We start from the raw sequence: 7,499 nt of genomic DNA, 5'->3' as shown, positions 1-7,499 counted from the left end.
ATCTCCATACTACTGAATGCCATGTCTGCCTGTAATTTCCTCCACAATTTGGATGACAGATGAGGCCCAGTGTGCATCACTAAGACCAAGCCTGGAAAGTAAGGGGATATATTCTTCCTTACAATGATATGCTTGGCATAGATTCCATATTTTTCAACCATAGACTCTTACTTTTTACTTTTAAATTAGATCTTTTCATACTATGTTTAATATTTAGTATCTACAGTATGTGATATAGAGTGTCAGTTTGATGCAATGGTTTAAGGCAGGGGTAGTCAACCTTGGCTCTTTTATGACTCGTGGACTTCAATTCCCAGAATTCCTGAGCCAGCTTAGCTGGCTCAGGAATTCTGGGAGTTGAAGTCCACGAGTCATAAAAGAGCCAAGGTTGACTACCCCTGGTTTAAGGCATGAGGCTGAAAACGGGAGACTGTGAGTTCTAGTCCTGCCACAGGCAGAAAGCCAGCTGGGTGACTTGGGGGCCACTCACCCTTGCTCAATCCTAGGAAGCAGACAATGGCAAGCCACTTCTAAAAAATCTCGCCAAGAATATTACACAGTCTTTTTCATAAAATCTCTAGAAACTAAGAATGACGTGAAGGTATTGTATATCAAATTTTTTTTCTTTTACTGTTCCTTTTTGTTTTATCTGTTATTATCAGTTATTGTTTATTAATTGCGGATTGGGGGGGAGAATTGGGGTACTTTGTATATTCTTTAAGTTAGCAATAACATTGAAAATACTTTTATAAACAACTGAGAATATTGGCAACCCCCCTTTACAAGAAAGAACTATGAAAAGATTCTGAGGGAAAGAAAGTTGAGAAAAGGGATCTCAGGACTGAAAAATCTTCCCTTCAGAAGAAGAGAAGCTGGCTTGGTGAGTTTGGGCTAATCACTCTCTATCAATCCAACCCACCTCACAGGGTTTCCTGTTGTGGGGAAAACAGGAGGGTGGAACATTATGCATGCTTTGAGTTTACAAAGAAAGGTGAAATATAAATAACATAAACAGCAGATAGATGCCAAGAAACAGCCCAATAAGTTCTAAATGTGTTCAGTGTGCTTCTAGTTAGCTAAAAAGCAAAAAACAGCAACAACAAAAAACAGTTTAAAGGAAAAATGGAATGGGAATGACTGGTAAAGGCAGGAATAAAAAATATGCAGGTAATTCTCAGCTTATAGCCATTCGTTCAGCAGTCCTTTGAAGTTACAATGGTAATCTATGGTGGTTAAGGATCAGTCTTTGGAATTCCCTGTACAGCCATAAACCAGGTAGAGAAATCAGCTCAGGTATACTGGACTGGCAATGTCACCCATAACACAACCACAATGACATTAATATGATAAGACCCGTGCAATGATATTATGAAATAGATGCAGCAATTTACATATTCACATTAGATCCTATGCGGCAAGCACCTAAGTCACAGTATTTGCATAATGACATCATAATCCCCACCCCCACTTCCATGCCCCACTGAGGACACCTATGTAAATTGGTCACTTGTAGGCCTAAGAAGGACGGTGCTGGATGAAACTAAAGACCTAATTTCTAATCCAGAATTTTGTGGCCAAAGAAGTCCAAGCAAGACATCAGTACAATAGCATAACTCTTGTTTCCCAGCAACCAGAAAGAAGCCTATTAATACTGAAGGTAATATATAAACACTGTAGAAAATAATTGGGAAAAAGTCAGCATACTACACTTCTTAAACTAGTGGTTATTTCAGCATCTTTGGGCAAAAAAGTTCATAAATTATGTGTCTGGTTCTGGATTCTTCTATTCATATACTCTGGTGTTGATCACCTTTATTGAATGATCCTGAATTAAAGTATTCTGGGAAACCATGCCAAATTCACTATTTACTCTCTCCATAAATTTGTATGTAACTATTATATCCTATTTTTTTCAGGTTGAAAGATAGAATGACGTAAATTTCACAAATACATTACTGTGCATTAACTTCTAATTTTTTTTTACATTTTTTATACTTTTTCATAATGCTTTCTAGAAAAAAAAGCAACAGAATTATATACAGGGTTCTAAAAGTGGGAGTTCAGTGGAAATTCAATGGGTGGCAGTATCATATTTGCTATTTTATTTCCAATCATTTTCTTAATAATCCTTAACAGAGAACTTGTTCTATTTTAGCAGTATGGCAAATTGCACTTACATTTCCAAAAGCTTCCTGCTGTGATCTAAAGATCTATTTCCTGGAAACCTCGTTAGCATATATGTAAAGTTGCTAGAATTCTTTATTTTATTCCAAATACGTATCATTTTGCTCTTGGTGATTTGAAAACTATTAAAAAAATATTATTCAGGCCAATCATACAATGTGAAAAGTTATTTTTTAGAGTGCCTCAGAGTTTATTTGTCAATAAATGTATATTATCTGCAAATGTCACAGCTACTTCACTCTTAAATCCAGATTATTTGGAAATTAGCAAAATCATTTGATCCCAATATAGATCCATCTGGCAGTCCTACCTTTAGACAGGGTGAGATGGTTAACTGAAGTGATGGATAATACTGAGTTGTTCAAAGTGTAACCCAGTCTGGCCTGTACCTTTTAAAACTCATCTGTAGTCATATCGTTATTGTTGCAGCAAGAGTCATCCGCAAGAATTTGTCATTTTAGGTAATGGTGGCCATGAAGATGGAGGAGCACCAAATCCCAGCACTCAGTAATCAAATTTCTTGCTTTCCTTGAAGATCTCAGCCATGTCAGGCTTCAACATTCCTACTGCCCGGCCTTTCTTGATCTAAATTGGGGATAACTGGAGGAAATGAGTTTGTGAAAAGCATTTATTGGCTTCCCCATTTTGCCTCTCTGAATGCTTGGTCAGCAGCTTAGTGCAGGGCTTTTCAACCTTTTCACCCATTGTACCACTTTTAGGATATGGCAGTATCCGAGTACCACCAATCGCCTAGCAAGGTGTCAAAAACTTGATGTCCCCCCCCCAAAAAAGGAAAAAAGTGATAAAGTACAGGAAGTCCTCGACTTACAACAGTTCACTTAGTGACTGTTTGAAGTTACAATGGCACTGAAAAAGTGCCCCCCAAGGCACAGCCGAGCAAGACACCTGCCTACCCGCTCAGCGGCACTCTTCCTCCTGTCTGAGGTTTTCATTGTTGTGAGCATTTCTGTTGAGGATTGGCAGCGGAGGTCAGGTGGGGGGTGTTTGGTTTTTATTCCCCCCATCTGCTGGGTGGTTGCAGCAAGTTTTGGTCACTTCACATGACCCTGGGGCACTGTGACCGTCATAAATATGAATCAGTTGCCAAGCATCTGAATGTAAATCACAAGACCCTGGAGATGCTGCAACATTCCAGCTGATCGGCGCTTCTTCTAGGCTCAGCAGAAGCGCCAGGATCAGTGCTGCTTTCCAGCTGATTGGTGCTTCTTCAGGGCTCAGCAGAAGCACCAGGATCAGCGCCGAGCTCCAGCTAGAGCCTGGTGCTCATCCTGGCACTTCCACTGAGCCCTGACAGCCCCAAAGCGCCGATCAGCTGGAAAGCGGCACTGATCCTGGTGCTTCCGCTGAGCCCTGACAGCCCTGCAGCTCCAGCCATCTCTCACTCAGGCTTGTGCGGTGCTACCACCGGTTCAGCTCATTCCTCTCCCCTGGTACCACTTTTCTAGGACGGTCGCGTACCACCTGCCAAGTGCCAATGTACCACAGGTGGTACCCGTACCACTGGTTGGAAAGCCTTGGCTTAGTGGTATGATGACCAGCAAAGCTATATCTGATATGAAGTTCAGGTACAATGAATGAATGAATGAATGAATGAATGAATGAATGAATAACAGTCCTTCCTAAATCTGAGCACATCCACTCTGCTATTATGTTAACTATCTGTGCATTTCCCCCTCTTTATTCCTTCTCCATTTCTTTTTTCTTTTTCCTTCTGAAAGATCCTTCTAGCTACAAAAAAGATATTTAATCAATGACTCTGGAATGGACATGGAGTTCATAAAGGCAAGGCTTAGTAATGACAGTGGATGTCCTCTTCATTTCTGCCTCTGATGAGAGTTGCAGTGATCAATTCTCCCCCTCCACTTCCTTCTTAAGACAAAAGTAGTGCAAAAAACAATTATCAATTTTAAACTCTTCCATATAGATTAAAATAATAAAGTTGCATAACTCGCAGCTTTTCTTTTGTATTTGCTTCTCAATTCCACCAGCAAAAGAAAGGATTGTGAATTACAGATCTGAGCATTAAGTTAAATTTGACAATAAGAGCAAAGCAACACAATTATGTCCAGCATGACAATATTCTCCAGGAGACCCAGCATATTTCAAAGTTGAAAAAGTTATCTTTAGAAGAAGACAGTTTCCTAGACTCCATGAAACATGTCCTGCAAAAACAAATCTCGTCCAAGCTTTCATTCTTATATTAGAAAGCAAGATAAACACATACCCATTTGTCATCAGCAGTTAAACCTGATAAGAGAAGCATACATGAAAGAAATGGAATTGCTAATCTAGATTTCCTGAAATTTATAGCAAGTGATATTTAGACTACAAAATGTTTGGCAATAAAATATCTTGAGCATAATGCTATTTGCATCGGAGGTAGCATGTATGTTTGTTTTGTAGTTCATGTGATGAAAAAGGAAGGGTGTTACTTGTCCATAATATTACTGAAACTTCCTGATCCATCATCCTGTTTATTTTATTACCCTTGCTAGTAGCAACCACTTGTGGAGTGGGTGCAAGGAAAGCAAATCAGTTTGATACAAGAATATGCTTAGAGGCCATGTCACCGTTTCCTCAATATCTTTAATAAGGCTCTCTCTCCCAGGCCTTACTTTTGTAGAACTTATTTCAGGCAAAAGTTGAACTAAATATGATCTTTCCCTTGTTTTATTTATTGTTAAGCACCAATCTTTGCAATGATGATGACATATGGCTCATACAAATAGCCAACATCCCACAGTGGTGCTTGAGCTTCTCTCTTAATATAAACACCATGTCAGTTTTTACCACATATTTTTATGTCATCAACCTTGCAGTCTCTTCTAGAAAGCCACAGTGAGGAATGAAAAAAAAGTGGAGCCACTATAGGAAAACAGAAAAAAAAGAAACAGTGGAGGACTCAACAGACAACGGGGAAGGAAGACGTCTCTGTACAAGCTAAGGAATAGTTTGGAGCAGAACATCTTCTTCCAGCTCTGTGATTGTATGTATGGATAACGTATATCTGCATCTGTCTGGGCACAAACTGAGAAATGCGGATCAGAAATAATAGTTCTTATCTAAAACATGACCTATTGACATATATCTATGCTTGATTTTCTATCTTTATGGTAACAGTCAATGAACCCTCAGATTGATATTTCCCTTGTTGTTGCTTCTGTACTTATAATGCAAAATATGTATTAGATAACCCAAAAGGATTGTCCTCTGGAATATAGGATCTAAGACTTTGTGCCAAGGAAAATCAGGATGAAATTTCCCCAAACTATAAGACTGGGAAACTCCATTGCCAACCCAGTTGTAATATTGAACATCTCTGACAGAGACACTGCTGTGCAGCAAAGAGGCTAGTACAGTAGCAGCAGTCTCATTTGTTGTCTAGAGCCCAACTTCACCAACAGAATCTCACATTTACTTATTTGTGGAGAAGAAACTTTGAAGGTCCACAAGAACCTCCCAGATGTCAATAAAAATTTCCTACTTGCTGAGATTCAACCATGAGGCACTGAGGTTAAGCTCAGGGGACTAGAAGGAGGAAACAGTACAAGATATTGAATACACCTTCCCTGAGAGTGGCCTGTCCTATTTCCTACCTCTGATACTGCCTGGTGTTACTGCCTGATCAAACTAATCCCTTTTCCAGGAATTATGTGCTTCTTTTTGTCACTGTCACTGATGCTGAGCGAAGACATGGTTGCTTTAAAAAGTTTCAGGTCAGTGATATGATCATGCCCCTAGATCCATCAAAACTGAACCAAGCATAAAACTGATTTAAAACATCCCCAATGGATGACTGTACAGCTTCCGTTTGAATACAAAGGAGACTCTATGACCTCTTGGTTTCACTGCAGAAGTGCACTTATCATTAGGAGGTGTCAGAGGTGAACAACCAGATCCACACATGGAATTTTCAAATTAACTACTTTGTTATGTTCTGCGTATAATATAGGAATCTCCCCACTCTGGCAGACTACTCTTGGCAGCAATTAGATAAGTTTCCAAGGAACCTGGGGAAGGGTTCTTTTGGGGTTGCATAGTGACTCCAGGCTAACTCTGTGTTTGATCCCTCCTCCCCTGCCAGGCCAGGTGCTTCCCAACAGGACGTTTTTCTTAGCATTTTACCAGCTATTAAGATAGAATGGCAACTGAAGCCCAAAAGGATCCCTTAAGTTCAAAATAATCAACTAAGCAGCATTTTCAGCACAGGGTAAGAGGATGATGATGGTCAGACTGGCAACAGAAACATGGTGGCATTGCAGCCTCACAGTGCACCGAGAGTAAGGCAGATGACCTTAACAGAAAGATGCAAGAATCATTTCCTAAGAAAAGAGGAGTGAAACATTATTGAAGTCCTAGGAGCAAGGTAGTATGTAAAAGCAGCTCAGGAAAACGTCTCCTTTATTCAGTGGGTTATGAGAAGGAAGAGAGATACCACACTACCAAACTCGCAGGACTCTGCTATGATAGCCTATCTCAATAAAGTGAAGTTCTAGTCTTGCCATGGAGTTGATTTCTTGTCCTTTCTGCCTAGTGGGACTGACACAGTGCATGTCCTGGTCCCTTTTCATGTGCATCACAATATTCTGTGCACATCCGAATGAGGCGGAGCTTGCCACAAGATGGAGTAAATGCGTCATTTGTTTCAATTAAAGCAATGGGTCCCCATGGCCACCAATGAAAAACTGCTTTTGTTTTTTGTTTGTTTTGTTTTCGATTACTGGGCAGAGATATCTGAGTGATCTGCCTTTCAAATCTTTCAAAAGCCTTTCTTTCTCCAGACTGAATTTTCCCATCAGTCTAGAATGCTTTCACTCAATGGTTTTTGTTCAGACTTCATTTGTACATGTGACTACATTCTTTTACTGAAATATTTTTATTATGCACCATAGTGTCTGATACTCACATAACAGTTGTTCTCTTTCTCTCTGTCTTTTTAGAGCAGTAGTATTAATCTGAAAGTGCTAATTAACTGTGTGTGATTGATTAATTGATTGATTGATTGATTGATTGAGCAAATTTACTGGCTGCCCATCCCATGGAAAGTGACTGTTATTATACTCACAGAAAATGCATTCTTCTCTGGAAATGCCACCAAAGTGAAGTTTTACCACAAATCTTACTGGAAGTATCTTCTGCTTCTGAACTTCAAGGAGCAATGAAAGGAAAAAAAAACCCCTCTCCTCTAAAATACTCTCTAGCTTCCTTTGCTTGTGGTATAAAATAACTAGATGTCTAGTTCAAGTTACCCTGGTTCAAAACTTTCAGAGTATAGGTCTGAGAGAGCTTCTTTT

The sequence above is a fragment of the Protobothrops mucrosquamatus genome, unplaced genomic scaffold, assembly GCF_001527695.2.
Source record: "Protobothrops mucrosquamatus isolate PMUCROS unplaced genomic scaffold, P.Mucros_1.0 scaffold1679, whole genome shotgun sequence".
Classification (NCBI taxonomy): domain Eukaryota; kingdom Metazoa; phylum Chordata; class Lepidosauria; order Squamata; family Viperidae; genus Protobothrops; species Protobothrops mucrosquamatus.
The sequence above is the reverse complement of the archived record's forward strand: the minus strand, read 5'-3'. Positions refer to the sequence as shown.